Source organism: Perognathus longimembris, chromosome 4 (genome assembly GCF_023159225.1).
Source record: "Perognathus longimembris pacificus isolate PPM17 chromosome 4, ASM2315922v1, whole genome shotgun sequence".
Lineage (NCBI taxonomy): Eukaryota > Metazoa > Chordata > Mammalia > Rodentia > Heteromyidae > Perognathus > Perognathus longimembris.
The window spans coordinates 22,588,290-22,605,951 of record NC_063164.1 but is presented as its reverse complement, the minus strand read 5'-3'; the positions used below and the strand labels follow the sequence as shown (position 1 = coordinate 22,605,951).

The 17,662-nt window shown below is 37.6% G+C and overlaps 1 protein-coding gene across 5 annotated transcripts in view; it reads left to right on the top strand.

Annotated features, from left to right (window-relative positions):
* Map2 (microtubule associated protein 2) overlaps window positions 1-17,662 on the top strand; it is a 257,458-nt gene that overhangs the window by 167,598 nt on the left and 72,198 nt on the right. For all 5 annotated transcript variants that reach the window (XM_048344848.1, XM_048344851.1, XM_048344849.1 and 2 more), the window contains one exon: window positions 4,545-4,614. The gene's annotated coding sequence lies outside the window, so the exon portion shown is untranslated. The remainder of the gene's footprint in view (window positions 1-4,544; window positions 4,615-17,662) is intronic.

The following is a 17,662-nucleotide window of genomic DNA, read 5'->3' as shown; positions in this document are numbered from 1 at the left end:
AATTCCATTGTGTAAATGTACCACATTTTCCTGATCCATTCATCTATGGAGGGGCATCTGGGTTGGTTCCAGCTTCTCGCTATGACAAATTGTGCTGCGATGAACATTGTTGTGCTGGTGGCATTACTGTGATTTTGTTTGTGGTCTTTTGGATAGATACCCAACAGTGGGGCTGCTGGGTCATAGGGGAGTTCTATATTGAGCCTTCTGAGGAATCTCCACACTGCTTGCCAGAGTGGCTGAACCAGTTTACATTCCCACCAACAATGAAGTAGGGTTCCCTTTTGGCCACATCCCCTCCAACAATTGTTATTATTAGTTTTCTTGATATATGACATTCTTGCTGGGGTGAGATGGAATCTCAATGTTGTTTTGATTTGCATTTCCTTTATGGCCAGTGATGTAGAGCATTTTTTCATATGTCTATTGGCCATTCTCATTTCCTCATCAGAGAAGTTTCTTTGTAAGTCTTTAGCCCACTTGATGAGGGGGCTGTTGGTTCTTTGCAGTTTTGTTTTGGAAGAAGGTAATTTTTTTAGTTCTGCATATATTTTAGAGATGAGGCCTTTGTCTGTTGAATGTCCGGTAAAGATTTTCTCCCAGTCTGTGGGCTTTCTGTTTATCTTGAGAGCTATGTCCTTTGCCGTGCAGAAGCTCTGGAGTTTGATGCAATCCCATTTGTCCAACCTTTCTTTGATTTGTAGCCTTTCAGGGTCTTTGTTAAGGAAGTTCTGTCCTGTGCCAAGGAGCCCAAGTGTTTCTCCTACTCCTTCCTTTAGTGTCTTCAGGGTGCCTGTTTTGATTTCAAGGTCTTTAATCCATTTGGAATTGATTTTGGTGCAGGGTGATATATAAGGATCTAGTTTTAGTTTGTTGCATGTGTTGAGCCAGTTTTGCCAGCACCACTTGTTAAAGAGGCTATCTTTCTTCCATACTATTGTTTTAGCTCCTTTATCAAAGATTAAGTAGGCATAGTTCTGTGGGTTTAATTCTGGGTCTTCAATTCTGTTCCATTGGTCTTCAGGCCTGTTCCGGTGCCAATACCAAGCTGTTTTTATTACTATAGCTTTATAATACAGCTTGAAGTTGGGTATTGTAATTCCTCCAGCACTGTTCTTTCTGCTTAGGAGTGTTTTTGCTATTCTAGGTCTTTTATTGTTCCATATGAATTTCTGGATTGCTTCCTCTATTTCATTAAAGAATGGTGTTGGGATATTAATGGGTATTGCATTGAATTTGTAGATAGCCTTTGGCAATATTGCCATTTTGATTATATTAATCCTCCCAATCCAGGAGCATGGGAGGTTTTTCCATTTTCTTAGTTCTGACTTAATTTCATTTTTCAAGCTTTTAAAGTTCTCTTCAAAGAGGTCTTTCACTTCTTTGGTTAAGGTTATTCCTAGGTATTTTATGTTTTTGGGGGCTATTGCAAAAGGAGTTGCTTTCCTGATTTCAGCCTCGGTCTTCGGGTTGTTAGCATAGAGAAAGGCCGTTGATTTTTGAAGGTTTATTTTATATCCTGCGACTTTGCCAAAGTTTTGTATCAGCTCTAGTAGCTTGGGGGTAGAGTCTATGGGATTCTTTAGGTATAGGATCATGTCATCTGCGAAGAGAGAAAGTTTAACTTCATCTTTTCCTATTTGGATCCCCTTTATATTCTCTTCTTGCCTAATTGCTCTGGCTAGGAATTCTAGTACTATGTTGAAGAGCAGGGGGGAGAGTGGACATCCCTGCCTTGTTCCTGATTTTAAAGGGAATGGCTTTAGTTTTTCACCATTTAGAGTTATGCTTGCTGTTGGTTTGTCATAAACTGCCTTGATTATATTCAGGAATGTTCCCTGGAATCCCAGTTTTTCCAGGGCTTTTAGCATAAATGGGTGCTGGATTTTATCGAACGCTTTTTCCGCATCCAGCGATAAAACCATGTGGTTCTTTACCTTGCTCCGGTTGATGTGGTGGATTACATTAATTGACTTGCGTATATTAAACCAGCTTTGCATCCCTGGGATGAATCCAGTTTGATCGTGGTGTATGATTTTTTTGATGACTTGTTGAAGTCGATTGGCCAGAATTTTGTTGAGAATTTTTGCATCTATGTTCATCAGGGAGATTGGTCTGTAGTCCTCTTTCCGTGATGAGTCCCTGCCTGGTTTTGGGATGAGGGTTATACTGGCTTCATAAAATGAGTCTGGCAGTGAACGTTCTCTTTCAATTTCATTGAAGAGTTTGAGAAATATTGGAGTGAGTTCTGTTTTGAAGGCCTTGTAGAATTCTGCTGTGAATCCATCTGGACCTGGGCTTTTCTTGGATGGGAGATCATTTATTGCTGTTTCTATTTCAATACTGGATATGGGTCTGTTTAGAAGGTTTAAGTCTTCATAGTTGAGTTTGGGGGTATCAATTTTTTCTAGGAAATCATCCATTTCTTCCAAGTTCTCGAATTTGTTGGCATAAAGGTTTGCAAAATAGTCCCTTATTATTTTCTGAATTTCGGTTATTTCTGTGGTGATGCTACCTGTTTCATCTCTTATCTTGTTTATTTGAGTGTGCTGCCTTCGTTCTTTGGTCAGGTTTGCCAGGGGTCTGTCTATCTTGTTGATTTTTTCAAAGAACCAACTCTTTGTTTTGTTGATTCTTTCGATGGTTTTTTTCGTCTCTAATTGATTTAATTCTGATTTGATTTTAATTATTTGCTTCCGTCTATTGACTTGGGGTTTGGCTTGCTGTTCTCTCTCCAGAAAATTAAGGTGCTTCCTTAAATTACTGAGTTGCTGTTTCTCCAGTTTGTTGATGTATGTACTCAGAGATATAAATTTTCCTCTAAGTACTGCCTTTGCTGTGTCCCAAAGGAGCTGGTACTTTGTGCCCTCAACTTGGTTGAAGTCCATAAACATTTGAATTTCTGTTTTAATTTCTTCAATGATCCACTGATGGTTCAGCAGTGTGTTCTTTAGTCTCCATGAATTGTGGGGTTTTCTGTGGTGGCTGAATGAGTTGAGCTCTAATTTTATTCCATTGTGGTCTGAAAGAATGCAGGGAATGATTTTGATACTTCTGAATTTGTACAGATTTTCTTTGTGCCCTAAGATGTGATCTATTTTGGAGAATGTTCCGTGTGCTGCCGAAAAGAATGTGTATTCTGTCCTTGCTGGGTGGAATATTCTGTAGATGTCGATTAAGTCTAGTTGGTCTATGCAATTGTTTAGTTCTGTGGTTTCTTTGTTCAGTTTTTGGCGTGTTGATCTGTCCAGAGGTGATAGTGGAGTGTTAAAGTCCCCCACTATCATTGTGTTTGGGTCTATGAATGTTTTTAGAGCCAGTAGTGTTTGTTTGATGAAGTTGGGTGCTCCTGCATTTGGCGTGTAGATATTTAGGATGGTTATTTCTTCCTGTTGGAGAGATCCTTTTACTAGTATGTAGTAACCTTCTTTGTCTCTTCTTACCTTTTTTAATTTGAAGTCAATTTTGTCTGATACTAGGATTGCAACTCCAGCCTGCTTATTCAGAACAACTTTTAAGATGATGGTTATCAAAATATGTACTCTATAGAGAAAATTTAACTGGTTAGAAAACTTCTTCTTCATCCTCTATTGGTTAGAATCATTGCTGACTAGGCTGGAAGCTTAATCCTTTAAAGCTTCCTAGAGATCATTAACAATTTACTTCAAAAAATGAATTGTCTTGAGAGAGAACACAATTGCTTACTATCTATTAGGTGTAGATTATGTACTCTTTCCTGGATATAGTACTTTTGAAAGCATCGTTGTTGTAAAGCTAAAAGATAAGAAAACCTGTTAAGAGTGTTTCCCCATGCTGGATGGTAAAAGACAAAAATAAAATACACTTGGACAGGAATCTAAACATTCACACAATGAGACCAAAAGAGGTTATTGTGAGGAAAGGAATACCAAATTTCAGTAGCTTTGGACATATGGTCATATAAAATGGTGTTTATCAAAATGAACTCCAAGTAATGAAAACAAGAAGTTTGTGTTATTTTGCTTACTGTTTTGTTTTGTTTTGTTTTCTCCTTTGTTGTTGTTTGTTTTCTTCACCTTTTGTTTAATATGTAAATTTATCTGATTTTTAAGGGGAGCACAGAAATGGACAAAGGGTGAAAAAATGCAGCAGTGATACTCTCTAGACAGTATGTTGAAAATGAACAATATAACTTATGGGAGAGGGGAGTCAGGAGGGAAAAACTGGGAGAAAACCAGGGAAGGGGTGACACTGTTCAAAAGGAAATATACTCAATAGCTGACATGTAACTGTGACCCCTCTGTACATCACCTTAACAATAACAATTTAAAAATAGTGCTTCTCTATTCTTTCTATATATGCAAACTAATCTATATCAGGTTATAAATGCTCAATGTGTTAGAAGTATAAGGAACCATCATGAAATCCATTTTGTTCTCTCATAGTTACCAATGAGACAAAGCTATATGGTGGACTTCCATTTGAAGTACTTGATGTGATAATCAGTGAATTCCAGGTTGTATGTGGATCAGGACTAAATTATTTTTTAATTTTTTTTTTTACAGAAAATAGCCAGAATACATTTTCAACCCTTTGAGAAGACAAACTTTGCTGACTTACAACTTCCCTGAATAGGTAAGACCCTAGTAGCTCTCCTCTGAGTTACCCAAGATTGTGAAAATTATCTTTTTTTGCTAACTCCACTTTTTTAAAATCTTTAAGTGTTTGTATATATAGGTATATATTATACCTATATATATCAATTCACTTTGTTAAGAGGATGATGAATTCTATGGCTAATTTAGACTTAGAATGGAAAGACTTCTCTCTGAAATGAAGACCAATGAAGCTGGTGCTTTGCTTACCTTACTGATAATGTTTCCTCAGCACCTACCATCGGCTAGGCATCTTCTTATTTGATTTACTTTATATAAGTCAATTCAAGAATTCCTTACAACTGGTCTGTGAAGTGGGTAAAGGATCATGCCCATTTTGTAAGCTCAAGGTCTGAGGCTGTGAGACAGAAGTAGGTAAATGGAGTTCACCAAGTTTATGCATGAGTCTAGACCCAGTATACTGAAACAAATGCCAGATCCAAGTGTTACTGTGATCACATATTATATAAATGCCTAGCATTCAGATTCTCCTATAGTTAAAACAGGTTATGCCTAGATTTATGAAAGAATAATAGGAAGTATTTACTGAAATGTAACAAATGCATAACAGACAAACATTTGTATTTGCACTCATTTCAAACAACACTTTGAATGAGTAAATTAAGGACACTTCAGTATACAAACAACATTTATATTTTCCTTTAATTTACATCATTCTTCAATTCTAAATTTTTAGGATAAGAACAGAATAGAATCAAGAAGGCATATAAATAGATGACTTCTCATTTTAAGAAATTTTAGGACATATATTTTAATTATTTTCAGTAGAAATAAGATGTTGATTTGGCCACTACAACATTCACTTTATTGCTTTTTATCATTTCTCTTTTATTTTCAAGCAAGGACATTTATAAATTTTTCAAAGCAAAAGATTGAAAAAAATGAAAGGACCTAAATATTTGCCACATAGATTAAACAGCTACCCTATGAAAATCTTTTATAAAGGAATAAACCATCAGAGAAAGAAGAAAGACTCCTATGCTTGCTTGCTTCCTTCCTTCCTGCCTGCCTTTTTTCCTTCCTTCCTTCTTTCCTTTCTAATCAGTGTTACAGTTCCCAAGGTGATATGATTTTCCAATATTTTGTGACCTGTCAGAAAAAAATGTCATATGATCATTCACATTTTAAATGTATATGCAAGCTAGGTACTGGTGGTTCATGCCTGTAATACTAGCTATTTCATTGACCCAGTCTTGAGCAAAAACAACCAAGCTCAATATGAGGCTCCAAGTTCAAGTTCAAGCCTCAGTACTCACACAGAGACACACACACACACAAAGTATATACAAATGGACTCGCACCATAGGTTCTTTAGCATTGAGCCTTCACTCACCATTGTGTATATACTCATGCACACCTGGTTTGCTTTCTCTTTGACAAATATTAACCTTTTTGCGCTTATTATTCTTTCTTTTTTTTTTTTTTTTTTTGGCCAGTCCTGGGCCTTGGACTCAGGGCCTGAGCACTGTCCCTGGCTTCTTCCCGCTCAAGGCTAGCACTCTGCCACCTGAGCCACAGCGCCCCTTCTGGCCGTTTTCCATATATGTGGTGCTGGGGAATCGAACCTAGGGCCTCGTGTATCCGAGGCAGGCACTCTTGCCACTAGGCTATATCCCCAGCCCCCTTATTATTCTTTCTAAATGACTTTCAGCATTAAAAAAATTAATGCTAAAAGGGTGTAAGCACGATTTGTAAAGTCCATTTGGGATTTGTATCTAAGGACTCCACAGTTCTTCACATATGGCATTATGCCAATCCTTTTTATATTTTACTATTTTTCCCAAACAGGAACACATTTATTTAATTTACTTGTAAATATCTTGCTAATCTAATGGGATCCATGATTTTCACAGTATTGCCATAACATTATCACTGAAATTTGTATTATTTCCCCATAGATGAAATAGTGACTATTGCCAAATGTAGTATAAATGCTACCTTTGATACATAAGATACTTAAAATATTTTTGGAGATCCATGTTAATTGCTTTTATTCTCTTAGAAATCATAGAAGTTAAAAAAATTCCAATTGTTTTCTAACACTACAATTAATTCTAGAATTTGTTGTCACATAAATGTTTTATAAATAGGTTTCATTTATTCTAACAATGTTAATTGGGATCTTTTTATGTGCATTTGGGGATTGATGTTAAAAAAGAAAAAGGAGCAAGGAAGACACAATATCAACCCCAAAGGAGAACACAGTCTATTTGGAAATATGAAAATTTATCCAGTACTACCAATGTGACTTATTAAGTAGATATTTTTATTCTTCTTGGTACTTTAGTATTATGGTCGACTTGATATAGCTTTTCTAGGCCCAGTAGACTACATAGAATGAGATGAGTGAAAAGACTGGGAAAATTTTAAGTCCTTGGGAGTCATTTGCTAATGTTGCTAGTTAGTGTATTATGTCAAATTTAGAAGTGGATACTTCCAACATAACACATGTAATTCTAAATGTAAAGGTTGATCTATGTCTCTGAAGTTTAAGTCTTATTAATTCATATAGAATCAGCATCTTTCTCACATAAAAATGCACTATTAGAGTTCAGGGGTTAATAGCACTTAAAGTTGGTCTGACTCCAGTCTCTACCACCTATCAGAATATTATTTAACCTCTTTTAATCTCATAATAGCTCAGTACCAAGGTCATATGTTTCTAGAATCCCGAGTCTCCGCGTTTCCGTCAAACCTCACTGTCTCATATTGACTGTGTTCATCAACTGATAAAATTTTGGGCCTCAAAGTCCACCAGTCATGGCCTGTTATGACAGAATGAAGCTCACATCACAGACCTCTGTGCACTCACATTTTCTGCTTCCCTGACCTCACATCAACATCCTCTCCTCCCACTGAAGGCAGAGATTGCATCATGCTCCAAGCTGTGTCACTGGCATCTAGATCCACTACCTATCTTGATGAAGCCTCTCCTGTTGAAGATGTCTGGGTCTTCAGGGCTTACTGTAAAACAATGTAGGTAGAAGCTTTGCACACATGAACATGATGCATATCAGGGATAGCCTTTGCCCTTTTAATGATGCTTTTACTTGGTCTCAACAAAGTCCTTCACTTCTGCAATGTTCAAACATATTCATGGTTCTGATTTTGTTGTCATACCAAATCATGACTCTTTATGTGGCTGACTTATAATTTCACACCTTAGTTTATAATATAAAAAATCCACATACACAAATGAGAGATAGGTAGATGGATATAAGAAACCCTTTTTAAGAGTACAGACTGGGAGAAAATGAGGGAGTGGGTGACATTGTTCAAAAAGAAATGTACTCATTACCTGATTTATGTAATTGTAACCCCTCTATAAAAAGAGTATAGACTGTATTTCTCCTGCAGTCCTTTAATAACAATACTATGACTAGGCATGGTTCAAGATTATTAAGATTTTTATTTATCTTCAGAGTACATTTCCTTTTTTAAATTTAATTTATTTATTAATTGAACACAATTTTTTTTGACAAGGTGTTGTGCAAAAAGGGTACAGTTACATAGTAGGGCATTTCTATGTTATCATTAGACATAGATGCATGAAGTTTATTGTTTAAGACAAATTTTGGGGGATATTTTTTGTTTTATTTTTACAGTATTCCTAGGAGCAGTGCTTGGTGAGAATTTATATTGTTGAGAACACTTGGAATGAGAAAGACAAACAGTAGGACCTAACAACTAAGAAAAATAGAATGAAAACGTGGTATTTTTACTATCCTCTCTGAAAATAAAACTCCCACTGATTGCTACCTCATAGCACTGAGCTTCTTCCTCCATTGCGTTCCTTAAGAATGACTTTCAAATGTGGCTCAAACATTCTAAAAAAAATCTTACTGGCTAATTACGATATCAGAGCCAGCCTTTAGGCAGACATATCTCACTCTGTACCACCACCTGGAAGCTATACTCAGGCCCCACACTGTTCTGGCTCTTCTTGATCGAGCCCTATTTCAGGGCAAGGTTGTAAAGAGGGATCTCTCGTGGTTAACTGGGCACAGATAGAAGGAGCATTGCCCACATACTCTGGCAGGAATTAAAATAACAATAACAGCCCTCCTACTTAACAAAGCTGACTCAGAGGCACATTTTACTGATTTCTCAGCAATTCTGAGCAGATTGTTTGGGCTGGAATTCTGTAGGCGGAGGTGGGCGCCACCTGCTGCAAAAGGCTCTGGCTCTTGCTTTTATTAAGTCTTGTCTTTTTAACAGTTTGGCCAAATGGAGATAGGAAAAGAAAGCATTTGGTACTGGCAGGCACTTTCTTAATGCTTTGAATAAAGTAGTGGTGGTCAAGGCAATGCTTATTATGCAATTAATTCTTTTACTAACCATAATAAATAATTTAAAAGGGGAGGCTTATTTCAGAAGATTTGGTGATCATATCTTGCTTGTGTTCAGATTTTTTGGATGCTAATAGCTGTAACCCTGTTGCACTCAATTTGTGGAAATTGTTGACATTCACAGAAATCAGTTTTTTGCTTAAGCATAACAAGGAACATTGTTATAGAATCCCCAAGGTCTCTTGTATTAGAAGATTTTTTTGTTACTGTAGCAACAATACTTGAGGCTATAATTTTATAAGGAAAAGAGGTTTATTCTGGTTTTAGTTCTGGTTCAAGGTCAAGCACTTGTATATGGAAGGGGCCCAAGGCAGTGCAGGGCATCACATGGGAAAGACTGTATATGTATGTCTCTCCTTTTCTTTAAGCAGTCAGTACTTCCCCATTAGGGTCTCTGGGTTGATCTAAATCAAATCACATCTTATCTAATATATTATCTATACCTTATCTAATTCTAATCATATCTTACAGACTGTACCTCTAAATATAATAACTTTCTACCTCTCTTAATATCTCACGATAAAGACTAAGTTTTATGAGCCCTTGGGAAACACTTTCACACCATATCCAAATGAAGACATAACTTATAATGCAAGAGCTGGGGAGAAGATGGATACCATGAGGATCTAAAACTAAAAGTTAAAGATAAGCTAAGGCTACCATCTCCAAGTCTCTCTGAGATCCTCATTCTCAATGACTTGTTTGCTCAAGGCTGGTGAAATAACTTCCTATCTCCCTTTGATTCCACATATATAAACTAAGTTTTCCTAATGCTTACCTTGCCAAACTGCTTGCATATTAACATCATGTGAAAAAGGAGAAGTAATCTGAAAAATGAGCCTCAGTAGCAGCTAGCATCCTTAAAGGCTGTCAAAAAACTTGTTAGTCCCTCTGGTTGATAATTAGTATAATTACCGATGTGGACCCACATAGTCATGTGTAGTTTATGATAATCAGGAAAGCTCAATTACTATAATACCCGCTAAGCACATATACTCTCACCAAAAAACATAAACTTTTTTTTTAAGTGACAGAGGTTGAGCCTAGGTCCTCATTCATACAAGCTAAGAAAGTGTTCTGGCACTTGAGGCATGCCCCTAGCCCTTTCTTTTGCAGTTTTATTTTGAGATATGGCTTTGCTAACTTTGCCTTGCCTATCCTTGATATTTTTGATGCTTTTGTTTTGCCTTTTGTGTAGCTGGGATTACACCACCATATGCACCACCATACCAGTCCTATAAACTTATTTTCAAATCAACATTTTCCCATGGAAGAATGGGATGAAACAAGAAAAAAGTCTTTTTATTTATTTATGAAAAATGTTTTATTTCCTAATTTATTCAACTCTCAGCTCTCTAAAGCATGGGAAGCCAAATAAGGAATTGTGTAGAAGCACATAACTGCAACGTAAGTTAAAAGAAACAATTCCATTTCCGTTGGGTTTTATAGGATAGAGAAATGACTGTGTTGGGAGGGATGAATTGTAGTAAGAGAATGGAGATACTCTAAATCTCAACTGAGGTATTTCTCTTTTATTCATTAGACAGGGTGAATTCACAGACAACAGGCTTCCTAGCTGGAGCATGATGTGGTCAAAGTGATATTATGCAGCTTGATTACCCTAGGTAGTGACCAGAACTTTAGAAGACTTGGAACAATGGGGACTGGTTAGAAATGGAATAATGGACTAATACTCAATAGATGAATGGAGAAGAGGATAGTGCACATACACGCTGGTAAGGACAAAAGGGAGACACAGAAGATTTAGCAAGACACTCAGGCCTAAGATCAACCCAAAACATCATTACGGAGAAGGATGTGCTAAGTCAGGAGAACAAAGAATTCACAGCAATGTGTTCTTCTACTTAATACTTACTAGATCATTAGTGACCATCAGAGGCAATGAAAACATCAGTAACTACAAAGTCTCCACCTCCAAGTCCACCTTCCTACCACGAAACTTTCTAGACATATTGGCATAGGGCTTTAGGTATATTGCTCAGGTACCATGCAATCACAAACAGCCCATTCCCACAACCGAATCATTTCATCTGTGCTTTTTCTAACTCAAAGTCCTGTATTCCTTTATTATTGTTTACCAAAGAGTCCTGACAGAAACCTACACATCCATTTTTCAATCCCCTCTTCGTTTCCTCAGTTTTACCCAGCATTAAGGTCAGAGGTATCGCAAAAAGCTGGACCATGTGCTTCCCGTTCCCAATCCCTATCCAGCTGCCCGTACATTTGTCTGAAATTCACAGTGAATTTTAGTTACTTTTTTCCTGACCCTTGTAAATAGATGCTCTTTGTTGCTGTAACCATGCAATTTTCAGTGTTCATCAGGTTATTCCTTTTTCTATGCCAATTTTTCCTACTATGAAACTAAATTAATTAAAAAGCCATTGGACAGGGCTCAAAGCAGCTATTTCTGGACAAGACTGAGTCCCCCGGTCCTACTCAGTTGGCTCTCTATCCTTTTAACAAAATTACCTGTTGTTTCACTTGTTAAACTTAAATTGCTTCTCTGAGTATGCCATATCCTATTCTTTATTACCGTTGCTTTTAATTCTGCACATCCCATGTAAATGCTCATGGTCCCCTTGCGTGCCCTACAAAATAATTCTATGACCATTCAATTCTCAAAAGTTATTCGTTCTTTCAATCATTTTGTTCAGTTCTGAAAAAAGTGATATTAATGGTATCTTTGATGATAATTCATCATAGCCTTCTAAATGTCTCTAGATTATGAAAAATCATCATTAATATATTATTATTTCCATCTCTTCCTTGTTTGTGAAGTTCTCAAAGGCAAAAGTTTATCTTTTCTACATTTGTGTTTTCAAAACCATATTAGTAGATTTGAAACAAAATAATATTTTATAAGGTTTTTCTAATAGTACTTACTGGTTAACTAAGGATTGAAAAATGTAAGTAATCAAAATATGAGGGGTGGAAGAGATCATAAGAAATGAACTACAGGGCAGAGATAGCAGATTAGCAAAATTAGATGTCATGGCGATGAAGAGTTTTGTTGTTCCTTATAGGAGTAAAGATAAAGGTTCTTGTAAGAAAGTACCCCTGATGTAACTATAACTGATTCTGGTACCCTGGGTATTACATGTATATTGATCTGAACTAAGGAAGGGAAGGGGAACATCAAAATGGAGAGACAAAGGTAAAAGGTGAACCAATGCAACAGCAATACTTACAAGACAATATGCTTTAAACCAACTGTACAACACGGATGGGGGTGGAGTGAGGAAAGAAATGAGGAGGGGGAAAAGTGGGAGAAAAATGAGGGAGGAGGTTACCAGTTTGATAAGAAATGTACTCACTGCCTTACGTATGAAATTGTAACCCCTCTGTACCTTACTTTGACAATAAATTAATTCATTATTAATTAATTTTAAAAAGAAAATAAGGCAAGAAAGATGAGCTGGTACTGTGAAATCATGAGGGAATGTTTAATGAAACAGTTCTGGAGGAGGCAGGAAAAGATATGTTAAAGACAAAATTGATTAATGTGAACAAAATTGAGGGAAACTTACCCTGGAAGGAAAAATGCAAACAAGATAGAGTCTGGGGAACAGCAGAACCATGGGTGAAGGATGCTATCTTCCACCATCTCGGGTAGGAGTTTTTCCTTTCTTTACTTGGAATACATTGAATTGTCCTGAGGTTCTCAGACATTCGAAATGTGGCCACAAGCAATGGTTAATGAGGACTGGCTTGAAGGAGACCTGAGCCACACCAGAAATGCAGAAGGGCACATGGAGCAGAAAGTTGGCAGAGCAACAGGAAATGCTTTTTCCTCTAGTTTTTCCTCTCACCTCACCCACTCCACCCACTGCTGTTGTAGTTACTGTCAGGATTTTTCTGTGCAGGAAATAAACTGGGGACAGTGACTTTCATGTATTTTATTTCATCCTGTTACTTCTGTCTCATCCTTTAAACAAATCACATTATATTTTCTTTCCACCTAAGTATGCTAGTTAGAATTATCTACCCACTAACACAAGATCTAGAAATATGTCATAAATTTGCTTCTCGCTTGCTCAAAGTTCTGGTTGGATGTTTGGTTGGGGAGAATGTTCATTCTCTTCATAATCAACCAGGAACCCAGGCCTCCACCATTGGTAGCCTTGCTTTCCCACTGATGGACTATATCAAACAGAAGGGCAGAGATCAAGGAGGAGCACATGGCAAGTGCCTATGAAGCAGACCTGGAAATGTATTTATACACACACATACACATATACACACATCCACACACGTATATACACACACATGTATACTATATATTATACACGTATATATGTATATATGTATGTGTGTATATATATATTTATATATATATATATTTATATATATACACATATATATATCTTCTGCTTACCTGAGTTTGATCAAGTATACTTATGGGAGCACATCTAATTACAAGGAAATGTAATCTACTCATGTACTCAGGGAAAGAGAAGAAAAAAAGCTTTGGCAAACTTCTACAAATCACTTATACTAAGGGGAAAATTTATGTATGAATGAATACATTTATGCATTTGGATTAAATGGTTGTAGGAAAATAGATCCCAACTGTCCAGGCGGTGTTTGCTCATGCCTGTAATCCTAACTCCTCAGGAGACTGATATCTAAGGATCCTGGGTTGAAGCCAGCCTAGACAGAAAAGTCTAGGAGGTTCTTGTCTTTAGCAAAAAGCCAGAAGTAGCAATATGGCTCAAGTGGTAAAGCACCATCCTTGTTTGAAAAAGACAAATAAGAGCTTGAGGTCCTATATATACTGATATATACATACATCCACAGATTATTCAAATATACCCTACGGAAAAACAAAAACAAGTAGATACCAACCATAACACTAAGATAAGATAATTAATCATAATTTCAATTAATTCTATGGTTAAAAATAATACATGTGTTAAGTACAACAGTTCATCAAAAGCTAATTTTTGTAGTAGTACACAAAAAAGGCACTTACTTTAAGCCTTCCTTAGAGAAATAATTGTTTACAAATTGATAGTGGCCCACAAAGCATATGCCTTCCTGATGTTATTCATTTGCTAAACTGACTTCTGTTAAGGGAACTTATTTATACTTTCATATGTATCTAAAATCCAATATTAAAAACATGAGTGGGAATGAACAAGTGAAAACACATTTTGAATTGAAGAAGGATGTATGCTTTTAGCAAAAAATAAAAGTCAAAAATAGAATATTGAAGAAAAATCCACCATATTCTTTTTTTTTTTTTTTTTTTTTTTTTTGGCCAGTCCTGGGCCTTGGACTCAGGGCCTGAGCACCTTCCCTGGCTTCTTCCCGCTCAAGGCTAGCACTCTGCCACCTGAGCCACAGCGCCCCCTCTGGCCATTTTCCATATATGTGGTGCTGGGGAATTGAACCCTAGGCTTCATGTATGGGAAGGAAGCACTTCTTTTTGTTCGTTTGTTTGTTTTTGGCCAGTCCTAGGCCTTGGACTCAGGGCTTGAGCACTGTCCCTGGCTTCTTTTTGCTCAAGGCTAGCACTCTGCCACTTGAGCCACAGCGCCACTTCTGGCCATTTTCTATATATGTGGTGCTGAGGAATCGAACCCAGGGCCTCATGTATACGAGGCAAGCCATATTCCCAGCCCACACCATATTCTTGAAAAACATTGCTTAAAGACATATTTTGATAAACTCACAGATAATCATACTTTGCATTTGCTCTATCAGTTCTATTTATCAGATGGTAGCAAACATTACCATTTTTATTGGAGGGTAGCTTTGTATTGATCATTTTCTAAGAATGGAATGTTCTCTCAGTCGTGTACAAAAGCCATTCTATCAGCTCTATAAAAATCTACTCAGCTGCTAATTAATTTTGTCCTGGAGTTTTAGTTTCCTGTGACCAGTGGAATGTTTGGGCTTTTGTGAACACACTGTATTGTAGCTGGCATGTGGTGCAATTGCTATTACTTTCTTGAAAGTTAAAACTAATTTTCCTTTGAGAACTGGTGACACTTTAGTCAATTTTCCTCACATCCCAGAGTGATGGCAAATATAGAAGTGACCAGAAAACTGAACCATTCACGGAATCTTTGACGAAAACTATTTGATGTTTCAGTCTAAGTGAGAAGGATGAAAAGCCACGAGCAAAACCAGGAGGCTGAACCTGGAGGCTGATTCTTCCACTGTGTATCTGCCAAATCATCTCTCCTAAGAAGAGTAATGATTTACTTAACCTTCGTGATTTTTTTTTTGTTCTTTCTCACCCACCTGCACTAATTTTTAATGAATGTCAAGGATTCCAGTCATACCATGTGCTCAGTAATTACTACAGAAGGCAGCTTGATTCAGAGACAGTTGTAGTCTCTGTGACAGAAATTTTATAATTCACCAAAGCAAATACTTTCATGAGGGAGTGCCAATGCTTGAGTCATTGAAGTCATTGTGAACAGCTCTAGGAAAGATTCAAGAGTAATCAGTCCTTAATAATGAGAAAAAGGGAAAAGCAATTTTATTTTATTTATTTATTTATTTATTTTTGCCAGTCGTGGGGGCTTGGAATCAGGGCCTGAGCACTGTCCCTGGCTTCTTTTTGCTCAAGGCTAGCACTCTACCACTTGAGCCACAGCGCCACTTCTGGCCATTTTCTGTATATGTGGTGCTAGGGAAATGAACCCCGGGCTTCATGTATGGGAAGCAAGCACTCTTGCCACTAGGCCATATCCCCAGCCCAGAAAAACAAAAAATTTAAAAGACCTTTTGCTAAGACAGATAGACTGATATGGTACTAGAAAGTTCTATTGGTAAGCTGGATATAAACACTTTGGTACTTTTATGTTTCTTTTTGACACATGTTTGCATTTGCAGTGAATCTTATTTTGGGTCAATGAAAAAAAAGGAGTTAAAAATATAGTGATATAAACATACATCCACAGATTATTCAAATATACACTACAAAAGCATTTGACTAGAGGACGGGAAATTTTTGTATTGAAGCTCTATAAGGAAGTCACTTACTGATATATATTTTTATGTAATTTTCTTATGATAAAGCTGATTATAAAAATCTTTATACATGGAAAACACACAGAAAACTTGCTTTGTCTTCTCTACCATCATTTAAATCCAGCCGATCCTGCATCGATTGCCTCTTGCACCCAGAATCTGTCAGTTTCTTGTTCTCTTGCTTAGCCTTCCTGTCATCAGAGCCACTATCCTGTCCTCAGGTGGCAAGCCAACTCCCATTTTCCACCCTTACCCCTCTGTACTCTCTCTTCCATGAAGCAGACATGTGATCTTTTACATGGTTATGACTACTTGGCCCAAACTTCCGCAAAGACTTCTCATCATGTTGACCAAGCTCCTTAGGATCTTGTACAACCAAGCTCTCTTAGTATTCTTGTGTCCCAATCCAAACCAGCTTCAAATACATCAACCAGCCTAGTATCTCTATTCTTCCAGCACCCTCCTCCCCTTCCCTGAGCATCCTTACCCACTGCTTACACAGACAGATAATATTTCCACAGTATTTGAGTCCCTCCTCCAAGATCCCTTCTATAGAGTCTCGACAACCAAGGAAGAGATTGGTGCCAGTAGCTCTTACCTGTAACTCTTATTTACTCAGGAGGCTGAGATCTGTGGGTCATGGTTCATGAGACTTATATCTCCATTTGATGAAAATGGAGCTGTGGCTTAAGTGGTAGAGTGCTAGCCTTGAGCAAAAACATTCAGAGATAGTGCTCAGGGCCTGGGGATATGGCCTAGTGGCAAGAGAGCTTGCCTCGTATACATGAGGCCCTGGGTTCGATTCCCCAGCACCACATATACAGAAAACGGCCAGAAGTGGTGCTGTGGCTCAAGTGGCAGAGTGCTAGCCTTGAGCAAAAAGGAAGCCAGGGGACAGTGCTCAGGCCCTGAGTCCAAGGCCCAGGACTGGCAAAAAAAAACAACCAACAGAGATAGTGCTCAGAGATAGCCTGACTTCAAGCCCCTGGACCAGCACAAAAAAAAAAATCCCAGGAAGAATAGTTCATATGTTCTGACAATGAATCATTTCTTGGTCTCTAGATAAGTTTTTAGGCATGAATTGAAAAGGATTTTTTAAACTTTTTTTTTTGTTATTATTATTATTATTTTTTTTTTTTTGGCCAGTCCTGGGCCTTGGACTCAGGGCCTGAGCACTGTCCCTGGCTTCTTCCCGCTCAAGGCTAGCACTCTGCCACTTGAGCCACAGCGCCACTTCTGGCCGTTTTCTGTATATGTGGTGCTGGGGAATCGAACCCAGGGCCTCATGTATACGAGGCAAGCTCTCTTGCCACTAGGCCATATCCTCAGCCCTTTTTTTTTTTTTTTTTTTTTTTTGTTATTTTAGAGATGAAGAGTAAAAAGGCCTGGAAATACTCTACTACTCTGCTTTTGTTGTTTCTATAAAAGCTAGTAGGTAAAATTTGGGAGTTGCATAATAAATATCTAAAAACCACAGAATGGCAAACAAAAGCCCAAACAGAACTTATCTGATAAAGTTCCTGTGGCAGTTCTCAGCAGCTTCCCTGCTGTCAACTGCGCCGTGTGGGCATCTGTAATCCCAGAAAGGAGGGTAGCATAATGACCCCACTCTCTTTCTTTTCCAAGGATTCCATCTACACCTCCACTCCCACC